At 38.4% G+C, this 17972-nt stretch overlaps 1 pseudogene; it reads right to left on the minus strand.

Moving 5' to 3' along the window:
- Nucleotides 1–2386: 2386 nt before the first annotated feature.
- LOC107655532 (uncharacterized) lies at nucleotides 2387–9430 on the minus strand (annotated as a pseudogene).
- Between the last annotated feature and the right edge of the window lie 8542 nt (nucleotides 9431–17972).

Below are 17972 nucleotides of genomic sequence, written 5' to 3' on the forward strand. Positions count from 1 at the left end.
CTCAAAAACTTTAAAGAAAAGAGGAAACTCATTTCAAACAGCCATCATTAAATGACACAGTTGACTTGATAGTCCTTGGACCATCTGAAATTTAAATTACATAAATTAATGAGGAAAAAAATCTATCTTTATTAGTATATCGAAGTTGGGTGCTTTTTGTGATGGTAATGGTTGGCTCTTCTGACGATTTTTTTTTTTTTAGGGCATAGTCTTGAAAATAAGAGAGATAATCATGAGAGAGAGAACAATATTTTTGAAATATGATATTCATATATGCTTATTTGAGGAAGAACAATGACCAGCATTGTTTTGGAGGTGCTCAAAGAGCAAAACCTCCAGTTTAATACAGTTATAAGATTCAGAACATACAGTTCGAATCTGTCTCTAGAAAACAGATGTGTTAAAAAATGTATCCATAATTTTCTTGCTGATTGTAGTGCAGAACAAAGTTCTAATAGGTTCTGCAGAGTTACATTATATAAGTAGCCCTAAAATAGATTAGAGATTAAGATTAGAGATATACAAACATATTTTGTTTGGACAGTGGTTAATATTGAAGCCTGATAAAATGTTGTTTCCTTGAAATGATTTCAAACAGCACTCATCTATCCTGTCTTCCTGGAATTTCATTTTAAATGATCTACCACTGAAAAAGTAAACAAATATGTCACATCACCGTTGTCCACAACCAGATTATTTATTTAGCTGTTATGTGAAACAGTGCTGCCCTAAATTAAACGTGTTGCTTTCTGCCTAAATTATGGCTCCCTTCAGTGTTTTCCGGTCCTTTGCCATTGCTGAATTTCCCTTCAGATGAGAGTCATTCTGCTATGGTACCACAGGCATTATTATTGAAAGCAAAGCAATGAGGTCTGTGCTTATTGGAAGTAATACAGACATTTGAGATAGGGCATAAACAATCAGAAACTATATCAGCTTCACATCGGTTATTTTTTGAATGTGTCATTCACTGTAAAAAAAGTTTTTTTTTTTTTTTTTTTTTAACTTGTAAATCAAGATAGCATAATTTAGTACATTTTACAAACAAATCCTATTTTGTCTTGTTACTTCAAAATGTCGCGTTATACTTGAGGTTTCGTTTTCATTTATTGTGCTTAAATACATATGTAAATTCAAATTGAACTGCCCAAGTAAAATTTACTTAGTGTTTTGTCATCTAATGAACTAATGCAAAAAATGACAAACGCAAGTTGGTTCCGAAGTGGTGCGCAGAGGCAGAGAAAAGCAAAGGAAATTTTTCTCGAAGACTGATGTGATTTTTACACGGTAAGTTATGCTTAGCTACGTTTGCAGAAAAGTATAGAGCTATTAAGCTGTCTGCAGTCCTGGTGGTTAAAGACTTAATGCGTTAACTGTTAATATTGACAGAGTTGAGTTTGCTATAGAACCGATTTGCACAAACATCCGTTATTAGCAAACGGCATCTGTGTCGAAAACAATTGTCTTGTATTTTACATGTAATCTACGGAGAATTTTAATGTACAGTGAACTTTAAAATTAACTTTGCTGTACGCGAGTGTCGTGATAAATGTACACTGAAAACAACAACAACAACAACAACAACAAAAAAAAACAAACAAAAAAAACAATTGGAGTCGGATTTACTTGAAAAAAGCTTGGAAACAATGTTCACTCATAAACAATTTTACAAAAATTTGCCAAGTAAAAGCCTAAACATAATTATTAGTAGTTTTAATTAGACATTTTTAAGTTATGTTTATTTATTTATTTGAAATTTTACTTAAGTAATGCTTATTATTGAAGTAATATTATGATTTATTGCATTTTTTAAATAAGAGTCCTAATTATTTTTTTAATTTATCCTGAGTAACCTTTACTTTAAACATGATTTAAACATTAATTAATATAATTTGTGATGTATTACTACTGATGTTTTCAATAAAATAAACACTGACAGACATTTTCTTTGTGTACTTTTATTTGAAATAAACTCTTGAAAAAACAGATTAAACAAAGGGAATGATAAAACAAGTGAATAAAAATGAATGGACACATTCATTAAGATTAACTGCTGTTGGCCAAAATGGTTCAGCATCTTTATCCTATCACAGATTTATTTTTGTATATAACAGAGAACAACAATTTAACATGAGATGCTTAACTGTGATCTAACATACAACACTGCGATAAAACAAATAAACATCTGCTTCTGTTTTCTTTAGCAGCACTGCATTACTCACATTACACTGCATTACAATGTTTCTGTTAAACAGTACAGTATAGTACAAACGTTGCTCTAAGTTACATTAACCAACCATTTTTACAACATTCTCACTTGCTGAACAAATGAGCAAATACAAAATGCAAGTGTAAGTGTCAAACAAAATGGCCAAATATAGCAGACTTATATTAGTAGCTTTCTATGCAAAGAGCTAACTATTGGAGAAAATTTTAAAGTATCCAGCCCAAGAAAGATTTTCTGTTCTATGTTGGCATCTTCCTCTCCTGCAGTGCTGCCCTGTACAATGATCGTCATTACATGATTGGTGAAGCTATCTTTAATCACGTTTCTGCTGACATCCTGTCAAATACACAAATAAGTACAAAGTGGTTACAATACTGTACACACAGAGAGTTGGTCTCACCATCATTAAATCTGTTATTACATGAAGAAAGAGGGAAAAAATTAAGACTAAATCCAGAATAACTGTGTCTTCAAGACACTTAAAAAACTACCTGCAAAGCTACAGTACTGTGAAAGTGTTTTAGGCTCTTGTGTAAAAATTCTGTAAAGTGGGGATGCCTTTAAAATGCATTCATAAATTGATTTTCATGTACCTTCTATTGACTAAATCCATTTTTTGTGTGATCACCCTTTGCACTTAAAGCAGTTTTTGGCCTAGGTACACTCAATATCGTTTTTCCGGTAGCTTTGCATGTACATTTTTTTAAGCATTTTGCAGACATTGCCACAGTTTTTCTTGATTTAGGCTGTTCCTGTTTTATCTCTTTCTTCATGTTATAATAGACAGACTCAATGATGGTGAGACCAGATCTTCTGTGGAGCACCAACTGTTGTCAGACTCCATGTGCATACAAAAATCTCACTGGATTATTACAAATAATGGCAAAATGGATGCTTAGGAATGTAAACTGGTGTTTCATACACTCTAAAAAAAAAATTGTACTATATAGCACTAAAAGTGGTTCTTGGCTCATAATCATAGGGGAACCACTTTTGGTGCTATATAGCACTATATCTTTAAAGGTGCTCTACAGCACCTTTGTCAAATGGTGCTATGTTGAACCCATAAGAGGTGCCATATAGCATTTTATTTATTCGACAGAAATGGTGCTAAACAGTACCAACAGTTCAACCAACAGTTGGCTCTATAAGAACCTTTAAAGGGGCTTAACAGGTTCTTTGCACAGCAGTGGTACTATATAGCATCTTAACCACCCCAAAGAACCACAGAAGAACCACTGAAGAACCATACAGGGGCTTAACAGGTTCTGTATACGGTAACGGTGCTATATAGCACCTCAGTCATCTAAAAAAAAGAACCAGTGAAGAACCGCTGAAGAACTTGAAGAGCACTTAAAGTGGTTCTCCTATGATTACAAGCCAAAGAACCACTTTTAGTACTATATAGCACCATTTTTTAGAGAATACTGACAAACTACAGCACAAAGATATGAAAAGTAAAAAACACTTTTGGGGATGAAAACACTAATGTGCCTTAGTCTTTTGTAGTACTGTACATATCCGAAGTCAAAACTAAATTTGAATTTGCCTATTAATGTACCTGGTAGGCTTCAATGAGCTCAGATGATTCTCCCAGGTAGGAAAGCAGGCAGCGAATCACAGCATCTCGCTTATCTTCAACTTGCTGATGAAAACAAAAGTAAATTGCAGTGAAAATTAACAGTGTACACTTCCATCTACATACATCTGCATATCTATTAAGTCAGGAAGCAGCAGGATATCAGATGTGTAATATATACATTTACCTGGCAGAGTGAATCTAGCACACTTCTAATTTGTATGCCTGCATCCCCATCCTTCATTTTGAAAAAATCCAGGAGCTTTGGAGTGTAGAGGTCCAGTTTTTGCAGAAAGGTTGGCTCCAGGGGAATTGTGGTTACCCTTCTGAACTCATTCTTAATCTAAGACCAAGAAAATAAAAAATAAAATGCAACACATTTAAGATTCAGTAGTCAAATAAACACTTTTTTTTGATAACAACACCTGCATGAACACACACACACATCATGCTATACTAATTAAATTAAAATATCTAATTGTTTTTAATGAATGAAATATGAGTTACAAAAGTTCTAAGTACCTACATACTACCATCAAGCCAGCAAAAGAATAACTAAGGTTTATCTCAGATTCACAAAAAAGAGCTGACCATCTCTCCATTAAATCTTTGACAGCAGGGCAGTGATTAATGATTTCTAATCTTCAATAGGAGAAAGTCTTCTCCATTATCTCACCATGTCAGGGTTCTGTCACTTCGGTCTAGTTTATTCATGGTTTTGTGATGGAGCACTGACAAGTAAAATCAAGTCACCTTTATTTATATAGTGCTTTTAACAATACAGATAGTGTCAAAGCAACTTTACAGCATTAAATATGAAGATAGTGTGTCAGTAATGCAAAATGACAATAGTAAACACTCAATTTCCAGTTAAAGGCAGCTCATCATTGAATTCAGTGATGTCATCATCCAGCTCAGTTCAGTTTAAATAGTATCTGTGCAATCAAGTCGACGATATCGCTGGAAATTAAGTGTCCCCAACTAAGCAAGACATAGGCGACAGCGGCAAGGAACTAAAACTCCATCGGTGACAGAATGGAAAAAAAACCTAGGGAGAATCCAGGCTCAGTCGGGGGGCCAGTTCTCCTCTGGCCAGACGAAAACAGCAGTTAAATTCCAGGCTGCAGCAATGTCTCAACTGGTTCCTGTGGTCTTGTCCCGGTGGCCGTCTAGGAGACAAGGTCTTCACTGGGGATCTGTTTCTGGGGCTCATCTAGTTGTCCTGATCTCCTCTGACATTCAGGGCTGTCAAGGTCATCTCTAGGTGCTGATCCACCATCTGGGCTGGATACGTACTGGATCCGGGTGACTGCAGTGTCCATCTGACCTGGAACAGGCTGGATCTGGTGGCTACGGTGACCTCTGAATAAGAAAGAAACAGACTAATATTAGCGTAGATGCTATTCTTCTAACGATGTAGCAAGTACTTGAGGTCATGAACTCATGAACTGACATTGCTGCATTTGACATTGAGAGCATATGTCATAATTTAGATATATTTTTGAGATGGAAAAATGCAGTTTTACAAATGCTAGAAATGTGGCTTTCAAAGGAAAGATCGCTATCAAATAGCACACCTAGGTTCCTAACTGATGACGAAGAATTGACAGAGCAGCCATCGAGTCTTAGACAGTGTTCTAGGTTATTACTTGCGGAGGTTTTAGGTCCGATAATTACTTCCATCTTGTCTTGTTTTCTTGTGAGTGCGCGGCTTCGAGTGTGCTCGAGCCGTGCACTCTCTTGTTTCTTGTCGAGTCCATTGTTTCTTGTTGGAGCGTTGTGTTTTGATCCCGGCACTCGTGTCTTGTCCAGATTAGTTTCTGTTTGTTTTGTTTTATTTCATTATTAATAAGAGCCCTATTTCCTCCTGCGATTGAGTCCTCGACTCATCCCCAACCCTGACAGAACGATCTCGCCATTAGAGGAAGGGCTTGCGCCATCGACCTGTCTCCACTCTCTCCAGCCCCCTCTATGAGCGCATTTTCCAGTTCAAGGACCTGAGCTCCCTCCGACAGCAGGGGACTGACATGAGGAAGTTTGCCCTGGAGTTCACCGGTGCTGCGGAGGGGTTTGTGTTAAATGATGCGGCCCTCAAGGACCTTTTTAATAGTGCCCTGGATGAACCCCTCAACTGGTGGAGAATGAAGGGGCTGGATCACCTGACATTTGAAGGATTCGTCCACTTCCTAGCTCGTCAGGGAAATTCTCGAGGCGAAGAGGCTGCAGCGCCCCCAGAGGTGCTTGAGCCTGCTTAGTTCGACCCACCGGCCCCGCCCTGGTCATCCACCAGGGTTCCTGTACTGCCGGAACCTCCCTGGTCCGTCCCTCCAGTCCCACCCTGGCCTTCAGCCAGGACCCCGGAACTGCCGGAACCTCCCTGGTCCATCCCTCTGGTTCCACCCTGGCGTTCTGCCAGGACTTCTGAACTGTCTGAGTCTCCCTGGCTCAGCCCTCCCGCCCCTCCCAGGTGGTGTCTCTTTGGGGAGGGGGTAGTGTCAGGGTTCTGTCACTTCGGTCTAGTTTATTCATGGTTTTGTGATGGAGCCCTGGCACTCCCGTCTTGTCTTGTTTTCTTGTGAGCACGCAGCTTCGAGTGTGCTCGAGCCGTGTGCTCTCTTGTCGGCGTGCCTTGTTTCTTGTTGGAGCGTGGTGTTCGGATCCCGGCACTCATGTCTTGTTCAGATTCAGAGGCCCCAGAGGTGGCCGGAGGCGCCGCAGCATCCCCAGAGGTGCCTGACAAAGGTGCTGCGCCCCCCCAGAGGTGGTTGACGAAGCTGCAGCACCCCCAGAGGTGGCCGACGACACTGCAGTGCCCCGATCTCAGAGACGGAGGAGGGGGAGGAGGAAGAATGGGTCCGCCTCACTGCCCCTAGAGGCGCCCGATGAAGCTGCAGTGCCCCCGGAGGTGGACGACGAAGCTGTAGTGTCACACTCTCGGAAACAAAGGAGGGGGAGGAAGAAGGCTTCTTCCGTCTTTCAAGGCCTGGAGTCCATCCCAGAGCCTGATGCCGTCGCAGAGCCACCCATGCTCCTTGCCCTGCTGGCTCTACCCTTGATGCCGGCTACGCCCATGTGTCTTGCCCTGCCGGCGCCACCCAGACTCCTTACCCTGCCGGTGCCGCCCAAGCTCCTTGCTCTGCCGGCTCTGCCTAAGCTCCTTGACCTGCCGGAGACACCCAAGCTCCTTGCCCTGCCGGCTCCACTCAAGCTCAAGCTCCGTGTCCTGCCGGCTCCACCCTGGTCTCCTGCCGGGACTCCAGAGGTGCTTGAGCCTGCCTGGTTCGACCCACCGGCCCCATCCTGGTCATCCGCCAGGGTTCCTGTACTGCCTGAACCTCCCTGGTCCGTCCCTCCGGTTCCGGCTTATGAGTATTCTCTTTAGCTGCGTGTTCGTGTCTTGTTTTGTTCAAGCACATGGCTTGTGATTCGTTTTGCTGGCTATGTGCTTGTGCTTTTGTTTTGTGTGAGCACATGGCTTTTGTCTTGTTTAGTTTCTTGTGCCATGTGCTCTCATGTCAATTGTCTAACCCCACCCATCTTGTTACCTGATTATTGGTTAATTTGCCCCACCTGTGATTCCCTTATTACCCTCCTCATTTGCTCCCTATTTATAATCCTTAGGTTTGCAGTCCTGTGCGAGTTCGTCGTCGAATGTTGTGTGTGCCTTTTGTCCTGCCATGCCTTGTCCTGCCTTGCCAGTCGGTTTCCCCTACGGGGTATTTTCTGTTTGTTTTGTTTTATTTCATTATTAATAAAAGCCTTATTTCCTTCTGGGATTGAGTCCTCGCCTCATTCCTTCATCCCCAACCCTGACAAACCAATGACCTTTTTGTTGTTTTTCTTCTGAATTTCTTTAAGAAGATCAACTCTCTCCTTCTCTAAAGTTTCCTTGGTTTCCCCAAATGGAAATGGGGGCAAGTAGTTTAATTCAGCCTTCCTTGGTCTTTTCATGCCTTTGGGGCAAGACTTTTCATTTGTTTTCTTTCTTTTCAAAGAGTTGACCTCCAGCTCTGGGCAGGACTGGCCTCTGCCTCTACTGGGGATGCCTGAGGGCAGAACCAATTTGCGAATGTCATTCTCTTCAAAAATAATTTGCAGCTTTGTTGGGGTACACATCTGCAACAGAAAAAGCAGCAATTAAAACAAATCATCCTAATTAAAATGTACACTACAGCATTAACTCTGATTATCATGCACCTAAAAAGAGGGGCAAATATGGTGCTTTAAGGTAGTCAGTCGTCTTCCTGCAACAGTGTAAGCAGCCAGGGGATAGTAGTCAACCATTTCTCTTTGCTCAAGTAACTGAAAGGTGGCTGTGTGTTCCAACTCATAGCTCCTAAGGTACTCATTGTACCATGTGCTTAGAAGTCTCACAACAAAGACCAGTTCATTACAAGCCAAGATAGACTGTAACACCTCACAAAAGTCTGGCACGTCTGCAGTGAAACCATGACATAGCAACATTTCAGGTTTATAGTTGGTGCCTAATAAGCACACATTATTTGAAACATGTACCATTGTGACACGTGGATACCTATGTTGCACCAAATCTTTTATGTCATCCTTTAGGATGTCCACAGAGACTTGTGAAGTTGTTGTGACCGAACGTGATGACTTGATCACATTTGATTCATGGAGATGCAATGCAATCATGAGCTGATGTTTTTTTTTTTTTTGCAAGGAACAGCAGTATGTTCCTGAAACAGCCTGTTTGTTCGACAGCTTTTTTGAAAAAGCCATGTTTAGCTACAAATCTCATGGTCCATAAGGCTGCCAGAGGACCACATTTCTGAATTAGTTCAGAGTAGTGCTCGAGAAAGTGGTGTTTGGGAAGAAGCTTTTCTTGAGGAAAAACTTCCAGAAATCTGTGTCGGTGCTCAGAAATCAAAGAGTCAAGGTAGCAAATGCTCTGCTCTGTATGAACTGGGGCCATCACAAGTTCCACAATGTATTTTAAGGTCATTAACATCTGCCACACTTCATCATCCTCACGGACTTTCAAGCCTATCATGAGAGGCAACAGACACAACAGACACCAATTTTTATGTGCATTACCTCCTACAGATCTTTTTGTGGCAAAATGAGCAGGAATCAAATATGGACGATTTTTTTGGTCACTCCACTGATAAGGGAAATTTCGGACCCACTTTATATTAAGTGGCCTTAACAACTTACTTACATTTAAATTAATAATTTGGTACAATGCACTTATTGTGTACATACATGTTTTTACATTGTACTTATATTTTAAAAAACCTGCATTTAATTACATCTGTAATTAATTTCTGTAATTACATTTATAATTACACTTTTGAGCCATCCCTTACACCTTAACCCACCCTTAAACCTACCCATACCACCAAACCTGTCCCTAACCTTAAACGTATCCCACCTCAATAGCAGCAAAAGTGTTTTGCAATACAATATGAACACAATAAGTACATTGTGCTTATTTTTGACGTAAGTACATATAGTAGTTAAGGCCACTTAATATAAAGTGGGACCGAACTTTCGAATGCAATTATTGAGCTCCTCAAGAGAAAAATATTTCTTCTTGATAAAGGCTTGAAGTGACAATGCCAGTTCCACTGGAACAGTACCTTCAAGAAGGTCTTGTAATACATCTGGTGGGTAACCAGATGTTACATGAAAATTTTGAAGTTTTTCAGATAGTGCACACTGTTTTTTCACACCATAGCAAGGAGTGGGAGTAGGACTTGACAAAACTGTCCCAACATACAGAGTGTGCTGTTCTTTATCTCTCTCTGAAAAAGTCCAGATCTTACTTCTGTGGTCTGAAACTGGAACCTGTCTGCAAGACAAAATCGGCAGACATGAGATCCCGTGAAGTTTTCAATTAATCCTCCCACAGAATGGGCTCCCAAATTATCAGTCACCACGCTCACCACAGTGCCTTTCGTGACTTTTCCTAAACTTGAAATAAAAATACCGTCTTTTTCCAAGTTTTGAAGATCGGTTAACAGTGGCTCTAGAACTTTCTGAAATCCAAATCGCTTTGTGTCATCTACCTTACAAAGAATGGATAAATTAATAGATACCAATTTTGATCATGCATGTGCTGGAAAGTTTCCTAACACCCAGTAGACAGCGGTGACTTTATGAATTTTGTGAGAATTTCCCAAGGGATTGCACACTTCAAAGTCATCGATGTACAGAATAAGGCTTAATCTCTCGACATCTCCTGCGAAAAATTCATTTTCATGAAAGTGAGATCCATCATGGAAGGACCGGTATTGTGATGCACATCCAAGTATTTTTTTTTTTTTTTTTTGAGTGACTAGGTCCTTTTCTTCAATATTCTTCAAGACTTGCAACAAAGATTGGAATATCGGAACATACTGGAATGTTCTGTTGTCTTTATTGTCCAGTGTGTATTTACTGGTTCAACAACTGCAAAATGGGCTTTCATAAATTCTCTCCTCTTATATGCTGTTGAAATAGGTCCATCTTTCCCTAAAGCTGAACTGACAGGGTTTAATTCACATAGATTTTTCATCAAATCTGAGATCACTTTTGGATCTATGTCACAGTTATGGCTCTTTAAAGTGGACTCAACAACATCTTTCAAAACTGGAGCAGATGCAGAGGAGGATATGAACTAAAGCTCATCTACGATTTGATCAATACACCTGTTTGACATGCTGAAATTACTTTCCAACTTTAGAAAAAGTTGGCCAAACTTCTTCTGTAAAACTTTAGACAAATTATCTTGTGCTTCAACAAAGTTTCATCCAGTTCTGTGTCATCCTCAGAGACCTCTGAATCATTTTGCAAACAGTGGGATTTGCGTATTTTTTCAAGACTTCCATTTTAAAATCTTCAAGGGAGTGTTTATTGTGTTTCCTGTGTTTATGGGTAGCAAAGGTTGAATAAATGCTTGTGCTGAAGCTGCAGTTTTTGAATACACAAGTCACTACCTCGTACCTCCTCAGATGGTTGCTACACTCTAAAAACCCAGTGCTGGGTTGTTTTAACCCAACAAGTTGGGTTATTATGTTTGACCCAGCATGCTGGGTTGCTTTTTTATGGTTTAAAATTACTACACTGCTAGGCTAAAATGAACCCAAATCGAGCTAGACATTAATCCTACAAATCTTTTGACCAATTTTAAAATCACTTTTACACACAGAATGACTATCAAAAAGTAAATATTTATTTAAAACAAGAGAAAACAGTCAAAAGTAACATGCATGTAAGAAGAAATGCAGAAAAGTATGGCATTAACAGCTACAGAGTTTATAAATGAAGCATTGAACATTTGTTGAATATAACTTTTAACATTAACACTGATATTATAACATTTATCAGAAGCATATGTGTGAAAGAATGTGAGCATGTGTATGAATGACATAGTGTAAGCTCCATTTCTACTAAACAACAACACCGAACAAGCATTTAACTTTTTGTTTTTTACAAATTATACACACAGTTTGTTTCATAGTCCATGAATACAGATCAGGCATCGCTGCCAATTTCCATGATCTCTTTAGCATAACTGATGTAGTCATGAAGAAACTAAAAAGAGAAAATAATTTGAAAAAAGAAAACATTTAATTAAAATCTATCCATTTTCAGATAGAGGTGCATCCACATCAATAAGGATAGTTAAATAGTCTGTTTTATAATTTCAACCACTTTGTGTGGTTGTTTAATGTCTCTGTAATGGCAGCACTAGTGTGAGGGCATGTAATATTGTTTAAATAAATATATTGCTTTCAGAAAGCTACTTCTTTACTGAAACATTAAAACAGACATGACATTCACATACCTCACACATTTTCATATACGTGGAGGGCTGCTCTTTAAAGAGTTAGTTCACCAAAAAATGAAAATGGTCATAATTTATTCACCCCCGTGTTGTTCCAAAACCATACAAACTCTGCTAATTTTTGGAACACAAATAAATATATTTAATATTCTCTTAATTTTTGTCCTCTATTGCAAGTCTGGGAGACCTGTATTTTCTTCTGAACAGACATGTTCGCTATGACATAATTTAAGATTTATTCACATAAATATTGGCATGGATTATTTCTACAATAACTCTGTATTTTTTAAGCTTGAAAATACTGATTATCTAGACTTTCAATGGATTAACAAAAAATTATGAGAAAAAATTAAAAATATCCTCATTTGTGTTCTAAAGATAGACAAAAGTCTTATTGGTTTGGAATGATATGCAAGTAAATGATTTGTTTTGTGTGAACTATTCCTTTAAGAAAGGAAGACCAAGAATGATGACTCTCCAAATCAGACAACTCCAAAGTTGGTTTGAGTTCTGCAATGAAAAACACATATAAAATATGAACACGTAATCATACTGTTGTTGCATCAAAATGTGAGGTAAACAGGCAGGAGACAACAGAAACATTTATTTTCTAAAAATAACTCACATCAATCTCAAAAGAATGATGCTCTCCTATGTCTCTGGCTTTCAACATCTACAAAAACAACAAACATTCTTTTACTCTTAGTAAAAAAATAAAATTGATAACATGATGGAATTCTGAACTTTACTTGCCTTAAACCATCTTTCCCTCTCTTCTGAAGAAACTGAGAAAATCTCCTCCTCACACAAGCAGGGTTCTGTGTTAACTCCCAAGTTGGTTTGAGTTCTGCAATGAAAAACACAGACATCAATGGTTTAAATAAAATATTAACACGTAATCATACTGTTGTTGCATCAAAATGTGAGTTAAACAGGCAGGAGACAACAGAAACATTTATTTTCTAAAAATAACACATCAGTCTCAAAAGAATGATGCTCTCCTATGCCTCTGGCTTTCAACATCTACAAAAACAAACATTATTTTACTCTTAGTAAAAAAATAAAATTGATAAACATGGAATTATGAACTTTACTTGCCTTAACCGTCTTTCCCTCTCTTCTGAAGAAGCGGAGAAAATCGCCTCCTCACATAAGCAGGGTTCTGTGTTAACTCCAAAGTTGGTTTGAGTTCTGCAATGAAAAACACAGACATCAGTGGTTTAAATAAAATATTAACACGTAATCATACTGTTGTTGCATCAAAATGTTTAGTAAACAGGCAGGAGACAATGGAAACATTTATTTTCTAAAAATAAAACATCAATCTCAAAAGAATGATGCTCTCCTATGCCTTTGGCTTTCAACATCTACAAAAACAAGCATTATTTTACTCTTAGTAAAAAAAATGATAACATGATGGAATTATGGCATAATACACTCACTGACGTTATATTAAAAGCACCTCTTCCGTTCAGTAAAAGAGGCCATAAATAGTAAGACTATTTCTGAGGCGAAATCCACGTCCGCGTATTTTTCAATATAAGCTCTTTTCAGAATATTTCCGCCTTCCATGAAATCTCAAGATACTACCAGACTCAAACAATGAATGATGACTTTACATTTCTAATCTTTACTTACCATAAACCGTCTTTCACTCGCACTCGCTTCCATCTGAAGACGATGAGAAAATGGCGGCTTCTCGCACTGGTGTCGTCGAGATACGTCCGATGTTAACGTGATGTGTGTGCTCTCTTTCACGTCACCACTGGGTTATTGATCAAGACCAATTTTCAACCCAAAATTGGGTTAAAACAACCCAACGTCCTTACCCAGCAGTCTCAACCCAGCATTTGGGTTGAAAAAACAACCCAGCGTTTTTTAGAGTGTAAGGTGCTCAAAATATTGCTTCTCTGAAGAGAATGACAATGAATTGCGTAGAAGACAACTGAATGAAAGCACCTCTTTTGGTTTGTCTGATTCTGTGTGGTGTTGGGACAAATGTATTTGAAGAGCATTAAATGTTTTAAATGAACAAGAGCAATCAACATAAAGACAAGGGGTCGATGACTGACAGCCAGAATTTCCGTGTTTGAGCTGTAAGTGTTTTAAAAGTTGTAGTCTTTTGTTTGACTCAAAGCTGCATTTTTTACACATCCACCTCATGCTGTGGCACCTGCAATAATCAAAAGATGTGCACTCATGGTCGCCGTGATTTTGCCAAGTAAGACATGTTCCTGGATCAACATCTTTTGTTGATCTTGGATCAATGTTACTCTCCAAAAATATAGACCTAACCAAATCCCTACCCCTAAACCTAACCCTACTCATGATTTATTCCTAAAATCAGAGGGAAATGATAGGTGAACAACAAGGGTGTAGAAGCATCTATCCCTGATTGTAAGCCTAAAACTGACATTTCTTGAAAACGTATCCCTCAGTTCTGATTGGTTGATTTGAATGTTGTTCCAGGATCAACAAGGATGTTGATTCAGGAACATGTTGTACTTGGTGAAATGACGTTCACCATGAACTCACACATCCATGCACACACACACACACACACACACACACATATAAATCAGTTCAGAAAATGTAAACAGCGCTGGTCCAAAAGAACTTCCAGTTTCTTTTTTTTTTTTTTTTTTTACGAAAATTTCACAAATACCTTTAAGATTTAGTTTAAGGTTTTTACATCTTACGAAGTGATTCCTTGTAAAAAGTGATTTTTTTTTTACCAAATTTGAATAAATACTGATCTTATTGATTTTAAATTTTACCAGTTAAAGGGGTCATATGACGTTGCTAAAGAAGAACATTATTTTGTGTATTTGGTGTAATGAAATGTGTTTATGCGGTTTAAGGTTCAAAAAACACATTATTTCCACATACTGTACATTATTGTTTCTCCTCTATGCCCCGCCTTTCTGAAACGCGTAGATTTTTACAAAGCTCATTGGTCTGAAAAGCAAGGTGTGCTGTGATTGGCCAGCTATCCAGTGTGTTGTGATTGGCCAAATACCTCAAGAGTGTGACGGAAATGTTAAGCCCCTTACCATACTGTGATGCTGTGTCCCGGCGCGACTTGACAAAACCAATAAAAGCCATTACAAACGAGTCATTTGTTGCATCCAGTGGGGACATAATTACTGATTATAATGACTAATGCTGTGTTTTTACGCGTTGTGTTGCATCACGCTGCAAACATAAAACCATGTCTGAATTTGTGATCGGAGAAACGACAAACAATAAGCGCTACTCTACACTGCTCAAAGCTCCCCTTTGAATTATCAGTGGCAAATTCTTTAAATTGTTATATTAATTCGCTCATAAAGAACCAAAAATCTTATAATCACACATTTCCCCCATCCACAGCTGCCATAAACAAATACAGCCCTTACCTCTTATATAGATGGGAAGTGTATATAAGCAAATATCAAGAAAGTAACAACGTTTAGTCTTCACCCGATTTTCGGCCTCCCGAAAAATCATAAAGCACTGGTTTATATAGGAGAGGGCGTAGACCACCTTCCTCTCCTGCAAAGCATCTAATAAATCTTTTCTATTGGATAAATGCAAGCCTCACAAAACACTTGATCACCCCCCTTGCTTCAGCGGGTTGCGATACCATTACATCATCAAATCAAAATACGAGCTTCTGTTGTGAAACAAGACACCAGGACTTAAAGCTTAAATTTTGGGAGACAACAAATCAATAGAGAAAAAATTATATATCAATATTCCTATTAAATATTATTATGAAAATCTTGCTAATTATTGCACACATTATTTCACTTTTTTGTTCATTCTATGTTGCCCCAAAAACACATTAATACGCAAATTGATATAGTTTATAGTTATATTGTATATAATGGAAAAACTCGTTTATGGCCATTTTACACACATTTTGCATAAAGAAAAATGGACAGACTTACAAAGGATTAAAGCCAATGAACATAAGACACTACCACCCAGAGGGGTCATTTTTTTAAAGCAAGGAGAAATGTTTCCCAAATCAAGGAGAACTGATAGTTCTTTGCCCTCTATTTTGTATCAAGCATCCGACTGAGAGATGCAAGTTGATCTTAAAAAGAAGCTTGTCTTCCCAGAAGAGGTCGTAGTGACTACACTTAGACCAGATATGGTTCTTCTGTCCAGGAGCACAAAAACCATCATAGTAGTCGAGTTTACTGTGCCATGGGAGGACAGGCTAGCCATCTCTCATGAGTTAAAGAAGGCTAAGTATCAAGACCTGATCGACGAAGCTTCTATTAAAGGATGGAATGCAGCGTTGTTTCCTATCGAAGTTGGCTGCCGCAGCTTCCCAGCTACATCTGTGTGCTACTTCCTACAGAAGATTGGGTTGGAACCTAAAAGACTGAGGAAAGCCACCACAAGACTGAGGAGATAGCAGCAGCAGCAGAGACTAGCTCAAGGTGGTTGTGGTCGATGAGAGTTCGTAAGTGGAATCCTTCTGCAGGTGAAGGCTGATCTTGTCTTTGCTGCCCCGCTCAGGTGAAGCGTACAGGTTAAGGGCGAAACGCTCATGACCCTGAGGTACCTGCTGAAGATGCAGAGGGATTCCCAACAATACAGCCTGGTCTCATGTTTATACCTAGGTATTAATACGTAACATTTACAAGCACAAAATGTACACCTTTGTACGTTTTTATTAATGCTAAAACGTACAATTTAGATCAATACATTTTTATCATTTTATCAATAAGCGATTTAGATTTTTACGACAACTAAAAACTAATTAAATTAATGCCGCTATTTCAATATTCATATGGATTCATTTTTAGGTGTCGTCAATACGTCAGTTTTGTACGTTTAAATGCTGAAAATACGTAAGTATTTGTACGTTTAGAGGCTGAAAATACGTCAGTATTGTACGTTTTAGTGCCTGTAAAAACGTACGTAAATGTACGTTTTATAGAACCACATTTTATGTAAAATACATACGAATTATCATGAGATCACGTTGCAACAATACCATTATGCTGACCATGCTGCCACTAATGGCTACCAAGAATATCGCATCTGTAGTTGCTCTCGCAGTTCCTGCTTGGCAAAGCATCACTGATGTTTATTTCACCTAAAATATCTTTCATAACATAGTTGAGAATCATCTTTATATAAAGTTTGGTATAAAAAATTAAAATTGATTTGTGATTAAAACAGAAATCACACTGTTTTTGCCTTTCCATGTCTATTCGTGTCTTTTTATTTTTATTTTTTTTAAAACAGGACTTTTTAAAGTCACGATGTCCTCTACAGAGGACATGGCATAACATATATTTTTTTTCATTTTTCTTATGCTCTAAACAACGTAATGACATGACAAAATACTAAATTCAATTGAAGTTCAAGTATCAGTCACTCCTCTCTTCCTTCTCTGCTAATGTCTCCACTGCTAAAAGGACATAACATAAAAGGACATAACATATCATAACAAAATTAACAATTCGTCTAACTCTCACATTAACCTCAAAACCTTCACCAAAAAAAATTGTATGGTGTAGCGATATGACAGCACCCAAAATACTATCAAACACTCCAACGCAGCTCCATTCTTCACGAAAGATGGATAAAAAGGCGCACAGGAAACAAAAACCTTGAATAATGGTATACGACCTGCGAAATGCTGGCCAAATCACAGAGATGCCGATTCGCACGGGACTAATATTATCACAGCACCTCGGTGTTCGGCGAAATATGGTAGGTCATTTGTGGGGGAATTTTTACTTTACAAATTACAGACATGGCGATTCGCACGAGACTGAGATCACAGACAACCGCCGCGATTATTACAAATGACTGGAGGTCACCAGGTAATACTAATCCTGTGCGAATAAGGCTAATGCCAAAGAGGAAAAACATCAGAAATGATCAAGCAATTGTTGCTGCTATCAGTCTGAGAAGAGTAATATGGCCATTTCCAAACAATTTGAAGTCCATCATTCCACAGTGAGGAAGTTTATTCACAAGTGAAAACAGAGACCAATCCTACCAGAAGTGGATGTCCCAGGAAATTCACGCCAAGAACAGACGGTGTAACGCTCAGAGAAATGGCAGACAATCCAAGAACTTCACCGCAGACTCTACAGGCCTCAGTTAACATGTTAAATGATAAAGTTCATGACAGTTTGTGACACTGTCACACAAAGACACATGTTTTTACCGCTCAATATATATTAAGATGGTTTTATATCTATATATTTGAGTTTTAATGGTTTTACATGTTGTCTTAGCCATTTTAATCCTGTTAATTATTTAATGTGTGTATGTCTTTAAATGTTCATGGGTCTGTCTGTCATGTGATCAATCACATGACAGGAATTAGATAGTAGACAACTATAAAGAAGCATGACAAACAT

The sequence above is a fragment of the Sinocyclocheilus anshuiensis genome, unplaced genomic scaffold (genome assembly GCF_001515605.1).
Source record: "Sinocyclocheilus anshuiensis isolate Anshui unplaced genomic scaffold, SAMN03320099.WGS_v1.1 scaffold1441, whole genome shotgun sequence".
Taxonomy (NCBI): Eukaryota; Metazoa; Chordata; class Actinopteri; order Cypriniformes; family Cyprinidae; genus Sinocyclocheilus; species Sinocyclocheilus anshuiensis.